This window comes from Amphiura filiformis, chromosome 1, assembly GCF_039555335.1.
Source record: "Amphiura filiformis chromosome 1, Afil_fr2py, whole genome shotgun sequence".
Classification (NCBI taxonomy): domain Eukaryota; kingdom Metazoa; phylum Echinodermata; class Ophiuroidea; order Amphilepidida; family Amphiuridae; genus Amphiura; species Amphiura filiformis.
In genome coordinates, this window is record NC_092628.1 from 3,004,940 (window position 1) to 3,014,172 (window position 9,233).

At 36.5% G+C, this 9,233-nt stretch overlaps 1 long non-coding RNA gene across 1 annotated transcript; it reads right to left on the reverse strand.

Annotated features, from left to right (window-relative positions):
* Positions 1 to 6,522: 6,522 nt before the first annotated feature.
* On the reverse strand, positions 6,523 to 8,307 carry LOC140165251 (uncharacterized). The gene is made up of 3 exons (XR_011860663.1): positions 8,193 to 8,307; positions 7,896 to 8,094; positions 6,523 to 6,653 (listed from the first exon to the last, which is right to left on the reverse strand). It is a non-coding gene; the product is annotated as an uncharacterized lncRNA (long non-coding RNA).
* Between the last annotated feature and the right edge of the window lie 926 nt (positions 8,308 to 9,233).

Below are 9,233 nucleotides of genomic sequence, written 5' to 3' on the forward strand. Positions count from 1 at the left end.
ATGATGCCGCGTCAAAATTCAGAAGTAAGCTCAATTAACGTACCTGAATTACAATCACGTCCAAAGAAACCAGCAGCGCAGGAACAGCCAAAGGGATCAAGAGGACAGATTAACTGACCTACACATCCCTCTGCATCGTTTTCACCAGCACCACTTCCTTTACAGAATTTTTGGCCATCTTGGCCAAAACGATTTCTTCCATGAACTAATACATAAAAGTAGAATAACAGAATTGAAGAACATAATCAATATGAAGATGACCAAATATCATCATCTTTAATAATAATCCTTACATTGTTTTGAACAACTCCTCGGTTAATACCTTAGTTTCTTACAGTATAGTTTTAGCGTTGTGTGGTTAACGAATATATATACAACAATAATATATTCATGAAGACCTAATACTTCCGAACACCAAACAAATATAAAGCGTACACGCCCCTTCTTATTGTATTGATTATATTGTCTTTTGCAGATATCGAATAAAATGTATTTTTGTATGTTAAAAAAAACGTCTAGACGTTGATCCACAAGCCCCAGCACACTTTACAGGTTAACGTTGATTTGTTTTCGCAAAGCCGTTTTTTTTGTTCGCTGCTACGTGTTCTACGTACGTGTTTGACATGTAGAACCGCTGAATCCTGGACCACATATACATTCCCCTGTCTCAGCATGACAAATACCGCCATTATAACAAAATTGACAGTCTTTGTCACACGTTGGTGGGTCCCATCGTCTTCCTTCACACTCTAGACCAAACGATAATCAGAATAACACGCACTTTTAGACAATAATAATTGAATATAAAAACAGGAAAAATTTAAAGAAACTGCGATTTACTAAGATGAAGTAATGAGAGTTTATATGTATGACACTCTATCGTGTGACTCTTGTTTTGTGTCTAAAATAAGAGACATTAGAGACCTTGCGATTTTTAAACGTAGGTAGCGATATTGTACACTCACGAATCTTTTTAAAATCACTGCCATGTGACGGGATTTTGAATAGATGCACGGGCGTATGATACGTACATTTGGTAATCGCAAGCTCTCTATTGACTGACCTCTGACGATAACTCGTATTATGGCCTGTTTTCCCTCGTGTCTTTTATTCGCCAAGTAGCACTCATATATTCCGGCGTCTGTGACATCAAGTTGATTTATTGTCACCGTTTTCTGATTTGACCATTCAGGAATGATAGAACCATCTTTGTTCCAATGAAAATTGCCACTGGAAGCTACGTCTACTTCTAATGCTAAACTGTCGCCAATGCTGCCAATAACTGTTCTTTGAATAGACGTGGGGTCACCTACATAATAATTAGTGGAGTAAATGTTATCAATTATATATTCTGATCTTGCAAAAGGCAAACAATATAAATTTGAGTACAAATTAGAATGAGATTCTTAAAAACATTCAATTTTAGGAAGTGATAAATGTGGCAGACCTATTATGGAGTGCACTGGTGCAAAGATACTTGCAAGCACTAGTCTTTCTTAGGTGGATGCCGTACGTTATTTAAATGTCAATCTTAATGATACCTAAACCAAATGTAATGAACCATTACAAGACTAAGACAGACAATCCTTGTGGATATAACACTTAAAGCAATAATGTGTGATTTGCATACAGGATAGATTCCTATTTAAATGTTTGTTTTCACTGATCACATTATCCCCTTATATACGTCTAGCCCTTTTCTATTCACAGATTATACATTGTATTCCTTTTGTTTCAGGTTCGTTGCCTCGACCATTACCTAGAGTAATAGAGGTAGCTGGCTGCCCAGAGACCATTATCAACACAATAGCTCAAGATAACGGTCTCGGGCAGCGAGCTAAACAAATTCTAGACATTCTAGAAACACTATGGAAAAGATCACAACATACATGTAGAATCTGAGTTGGTTATTAGTCCCAGATAGAATTACAGAACAAATGCATTTACCGCTTGATTTAAATGCAAATGTTACATGACAAGAGAACAAATATAGAGGACTCCTGCAGTCCGTATAACAGTAATTCATATAACACCGTTGGTGCTCAGTTAAATTTATGCAAATTAAATTTTACATAGCATATTAAACGAAGTAAATATTCATAAATAAAAAGTAACCGTTTCGTTGAATGTATACTCAATACATGTATATAAACTTGCCATTGGTTTTTAGAAGGGATTATGTCTTTATCCTTACCCAACCCAAAAACGCTTAACTGTCCATGCAAATTAGCTACTAGGCAAGAACCCCCGGGCCTGGATACTACCCGACCAGGGGAGCTTCGCAAACTAACCTGCGGTACTCATTGGAAGTCAAGAGGCTGGGGTGCAAAGCCTTACTGTGACCTACCCATAATGGGGAGCACCATTGGACACAACGTTACTTGGTTTTTCAAATATCTGCTTATACACACATTTTTCTAAGATATAAATTTCATGGTGTTGAAACAGATCGTAGTCCAAACGTTGCCAAATCTATACAATTTACATTATTCATTAATCATTTGAATAATAATGGTCACGGGGTGAACACACTCCAGCGGATTAATGATGCACGTGAATAAACTACCAAAGCACTTCAAATACTAAGATGTCAATTGAGATCAATTCTGTATTGATTTGATTAAATCACTTGCATTTGTCATTAAATAGACTCGTAGACTCGCACGCAGGACACATGAGAAGAATATTTCACTATCTCGGGGTGTTTTTATTTTGGGAAAAACCCACAACGAGGTTCTTAAATTCCACGTACGTAAAGCTATACCCGTCAAGTATTTGTGATCGTTTCAAAACATTAGCCAGCAGTATTAAGTGAACTCAGTGCATGACACGTGATGTCAGTTTTGCGATAAGAGTGCTAATTTGTTGCAGCAACTTTACAGTGATCCCGGCACATGAGATCATATCTTATCCGTTATACATATTACCTTGGTAATGATGAACAATGATTGTTACATTCTGCATTTGGCTGTCCTTCTCTGCTTCACAATTGAACGCACCAATTCTTCCTTTTCCCCCATCAATTGGCATCTTTAGTTGTCTTGCTCCATTGCTAGGATGCTCCTCCTGCGTAGACCCTGTTGGTAACTGGAGTCCATTTCCATTCTCCAGATCTATCACTCGACTAAAATCAACATTTGCATCTAAATCATCTCCACTTCTGTAACCACCGATAAAGGCATCATTATTACCCTCTGGGTCAAGAAGAGGAACATTTGACAAGCAGGTGAAGTCCAAAAGAGCACCTGAGGAAAATATAACACAATTGATTTCAATACTCTTGGTACACGTCACGCTGCTAACCAGTTTTCTTTATCATGTTTATAATTATTAGGTCTGCTAATTGCCAGCTGCTATTAACGAGGCATTTCTCCGTTGCACTGAAACTCGAAGGCAAGTGACCAAATGATTATGCAATCGAATGTCATTTCAAGGTCGGACTCTTTCAAATTAACTTGACATAATAAATTGAAACTTCAAGTGTATGTTAGTATTGCCTTTATCCAATTAAAAAAAGCAGAAAATTGTCTCAATATTAGCCATATTTATATTCTCCGTTTGAAAAAGTATCAGATAGTAAAACGAGATCAGCTTTGTTTTATAAATAAGTTACACGAGGTGTATATGCAAACATCCAGAGCAGAAGATTTGTAAAACACCTTCATGTTTAGTCAATTCGCTCATAAATATGTCAATATAATATATATGCGTGATTGTAATCCTAAATGAGTCACTTGTCAGTCAATCATGTATCGGTACCCATAACTACTGCATACTTATATACTTCTGTTTGTATGAATTAAAGCACTAACTCTCACCTCAGCAATACAAGGTGCCTCGATTATTCGATGTGATCTCCTTAGCATTATAGTACACATGAAATTGTTAGCTCTAAATTATTTTATTAGAAAACAAGTGTATTGTTTGCATGCTTACCGTTATTAAGTTGACATTGAAGTAAAATTACGATGAACAAAATTTGTGAAGTAATAGCCATTTTTACCATTGACAAAATATTGATTTGTCAGGCGAAGCGATAGAAAGAAGAAAATAGAAACTCAAAGTCCAGTTATAGTTGGTCCACCATTAGATTACCTCTAGCACTTTACTATTTACTCTTTTGATAGTTGATATGTCAACAATTAAAGTAATAGTATAATCAGCCCTTATCTGTTTTTAAACTCTTGTATAAATTGTATATTCTTCACGTTATGTATGTGTGAGCATATCGGAAAGAATTTCAAAGACGGACACCTCAAGTTATCCGAGTTATACACTAAGACCACAGATGGAAATTGTCTTGGATTATCAGTTGATTTCCACATGTCTTGGGGAGTTTCTTGAGAGAGGGGTGTGAAATATGGCCGTGAGGCGGGTATCTCGTCGCGCTTGCGCGACTCAGGGGAGTGTTTGGGGGGGGGGGGGTATGTTCCTTTCAGTCATTTGAAAAGTTTACAAACTTTTTACACTATTGTTGTGTAAAACAAATGTTAGTTTTAAAAACTTGTGTCATTTGATGGCAAGTTTTGGACAAAAACGTTGTCATTAGGTAGCTCAATATTTGGGCGGTTCAAAAACAACTTTATCCAATGTCAAAGGTTAATAATTTCTCAAAGTGTATTTAAAATTGAAATTAAAAGTGCAATAATGATTGAAAAAGAACTGAAATTTAAAATATGGGGCTAGTTTGAAGTTAAATGGTCAAAATGTTTGTTCACACGTAAGTATTTCTTTAATATATGTATGATATTGGGGAGGTGAATTATGAATTTTACCGTAGTTTACCGTAAGAATTTTACAGTAGTTTACCGTAAGCCGACCCACACAGATCATTAAAGCAGTTTGGGTCGCACCACCCACTCGTCACAAACCCGGGGTCATACGCACTCTCCACTATCGCGCAGAAACAATCATAAGCGAAGAAAGCAACGTTCCGCATGAGAAAGATCACATTGAAGGAGCCTTAAGGAAGTGCGGTTACCCGAACCGGGCCTTTGAGCAGGCCAAAATAAAAATAGACGCAAAAAAAGCCTCAGTAACCCCCAATGAAGATTCTGAACAAGCCACTCACAAAACACTGATAACTATCCCCTATGCTGGTGTCTCTGAAAGAGTAAAGAACATCTATAATCTCTTCGTCATCACAACCGCGTTTAAACCGGTAAACAAATTGCGCGGAAAACTAGTCCATGTTAAAGATAAGCTCCCCAGAGACAAGCAGTCAAACCTTGTTTACGGTTATAAGTGTGAAGATCCGGACTGCACAGAAGCGTATGTAGGAGAAACAAAGCAATCCCTCAAAGCTCGTCTTGGACACCATAGACGTCCTAGTTCTACTGACCGGCAACCGGATTCTGCTATATACGCTCATGCCAAAACTTTCGGACACCAAATTGATACGGAGGATGTTATCATTCTAGATCGTGAGGAGAGGTGGTTTGAGCGGGGAGTTTGAGAAGCGATTTGTGAACGAGTGGAGAAGCCATCCCTCAACAAACGAGGGGGCCTGACTTTCACACGCATGGGATTCATCGATTGCCAATATTCCTTGCCAATTGACACGTGACCAGCCTCCGATTACGATCAATACCGGAGCATCTTTGCAGTTGCCAGATGAAGTCCAATGAGATTGGATGAAAATTCGCGAAATTCGTAAGTTATTCCAGTATTTTATTCATAATTCACCTCTGTTTCTACTACTGGATGAATCTACATTATGTATGATATTAGCAGCACATCTAACAGGCTACGTAATTTTTACTCAAAATCATTAATGTAAGTTATATGACGCTGATATGGCGTGTAGGCAAACTTAATGTTGACCCTTTTACTTAAAACTGGTCTACAGTTTTAATTTAATAGTTTTTTATTCATGTTTTTACAATATTCGAGAAATTAGTTCAATATTAATAGACACATTACACATGATTCCATGTGAATACCGGGTTTTTTAGCATTTTAGCATACAGTGTGCTTTACACAAATGTATTGGTTAAACTTAAAACAAGTAAAAAGAAGGATTAACAATAAATAGGATACTGTAAAAAGTTTATGCGAATTAAATGATAACGTCTTTATTTTCGAGAGGTATTACAATATTTTGTATATATTAACTATAAAAGAAGGCGTAAGAAAATGTTGTGTCCCTCCTACACCGAGACCACGCTATTATGTAACTCAAAAATGGAAACATTAGCTCATCTTGATATGACTGAAACTATAGGGCACTCTATTTGTCATGACTTGATGTAGGTTAAAGAAAATCGTTTTGAATACAGGACGTTTTTGAAGTGCTATACAGGCACTCTTATTTGTATCACTAGAAATCTATGTACTATAATGTGTGGATTTATATGGACAGATATTGAGACGAATACAAGAAATGAAATGATCCAAGAGTATGGGACAAGTAGAGGTGAGAATGGTTGATGTCCACAAACTTAAAACGTTTTGTATGACTACAAAAATATATGTTCAAAATGTTCTATTAGTATAAAAATCTTCTGATATAAATGGAGTTTGTCAACAAAATAGTCTCGCCCAAGTTATAACTCCATCTCATTATTTGTAAACTATATATTTTAACGATCATCTCGTTCGGTGTTGATTGGTGCCAGTTTCACATTTCCATACACTTCTACGGTCATGTAAGCCTGTGTGCAAAAATACAAATATAACAATAATGATTACATAAACGTCATATCAATTTCTACGACCTCTTTAAGCAAAGTCATTGTTCATTGAATTTACACCTGTATGACAAAACAGGCGAAAATAGAAAATTTGCACAAGACTTGTAATTTAAAGAGAACTGGCACATTGCTCATTCAATGCATCTAATATGTGACCCGGCAGCACAAATTAGCTGTAAATTCCCTAAATTGTATTCTGAGTTACGGTGTAAAATATGTACGAAGGTCGTATTCATCGGTAACTTAAGCTGGCCCGACATCGATCTCATTTTGATAGTGAAATACTAATCAATTATCCTATTGTTGAAGTGGATAATAAGCTTCTACCTTAGATGGCTATAGAACTTTTAATAGCTCTGGTCTTTGTTTGCTTTTGCTAAATCCTGTTCAAGTGGTGGGTTACCAGGCATTGAATTTTGTATAGGTATGCATATTATGCATATTATGCATTGCATAACCAACAATTAACAATGAGAGAACTTTCTTAAACCTCGTTGACTTGGGGATGATTTGAAATGACCGCCAATTATGACTGTTAGATATTTATTGCCAGCAATGTGAAAAAAGAGACACATGTAGAAACGAAAAAAGCTATAATTTTGTTGAAGGAGCCAAGTTTAACAAACCATAACCCCGCTTCTGGATATCGTTTGAAGTCAATTGATATACCATTTTTAAGTTTATGATGTTTATTTTTAAACACGAAATAAAACAAAATTGACTGGGGAGGAATTTACGGCTCATTCGCCGTGAACGGTCATATATATGGACAATATAAGTGTGCACTTTCATTTAATGACATAAAATCAAATCAAATTATTGCAAAGATCAACCGGGGTTTTGACTTTCAAAATGTACATCTTAGTCAAAAAGTGTGCGTGAATAGGCCGTTTTTAACAGATTGCGCTTGATATTAAAACTTTTCTGATTGGATGAAGGAAACTATCGGGGACAAAACCAATCACATATGCCGTATTTTCCACTAGTCACCAGCTAGAATCTCACACAGTTCACATGATGTAATGCACTCAACCGCGTAGTGTAAACACAGACTGTGTAGAGATAAGGCATTGCTAGGCTCACTGAGTTCGGACAAATTTGTGTACTCCGGTGTATCAAGGTGGAGACTGTGCATTGTTTTGTAGACAAACCTTCTGATATGGTACAGAACGGGTTGAACAAATGACACACATACACGCTCACCTCACAAACTCAAAATCTCACAAGAATCCTGCCCATTTTCTTCAGCAACTTCGTAATCGTCCACATTGTTTTCAGGATGGGCGGAGGATTCGTCAACAGCTGATGGTGATGCTCCACGGGAAACTAATTCTCCAAGACCCTGGTCGTGACTGGTAGTCACCATTGTTGGGTCGTGGTATTTTGTTGTCGATTTGGAGTCCTAATGAGGATAATTTATTGGCATTAATGTGATCATCATTGTAAATGAATGAATTTAAACGGTTTTCAAAAGGATGCCAGTTTTGTTAAATAACGTACCATTTCTACTGTTTCTAGTGCGTCATTATCCTTTCCATGGTGTGTATCCTGTGTTTTTATTCCAGGTTGTCCACGTTGCCTTCGTCTCCAAAGCAAATACACAGCCACCGCAATTATACAATATAATAATTATATATATCAACATGGCTACCGTCACACCAACTGCAATGTCCATATGTTCTGAAAAACTTGCGGGTGCTGTGATTAGATATGCATTTTATTTACATTTTTAAACATGTATAAGAAGAATCACCCTCCTAATACCATGTATTTGTATTTTATACCTTATAAAGGTCTAATTCTTCTTATTCGAATATAATATGTATTGAGCACAAAAAGAGCGCCCATATGATTAGTCGGGAGATTTTCCGTAATTAGGCAAGTTGTGCAGAAAGTCGGGCTCCAGCAAAACATTGAGGGTAACCTTTTCTATTTCGGAGTCCGATCGTGTCCAGCAGGAAAAGATTAGTCGGAACGCTTTATCTGACCTGCCCATTGATGAAATCCTGAGCATACCATGTGTTTGTTTCAATTTATATATTCTAAATTAATAATAGGCTAAAAACTGATAATGGATATCACAATTTGTGATTTCAGGCAGCTATAAACCCGTCTTTTTGACTTATAATGAGCATCGAAATTATGGCGTTTTAATAAGGCAAAGTCGTTTTTGTCATTGTCGCTACCCGCACTCAACTCAACTTGGCTCTTCACGGGTTATATAGGTTCCGTTATCTTTATCTGGTATTCGTCAATATGCAGAAATAACGGTTAATATAGAGCAACATTACTTACGATTGGTCGTAACAATATCTATCACAGGACTTGAGACTGATTCAACCTAAAAATGAACAATGTAATTTACATTCGCAGTAAAATAGTTTAATATGGATTATGGTTTGTACTAAGATAGAGAACATAAAACAATGAGGAAGAAAATAAGAATTAATTGTATATCCGTGAATATAGTCAGTTTCAAGATGTCCTTATAAATATAACGTCCATCATTCGTAAATAATAACGTCTTTACGTCCTTTAGTT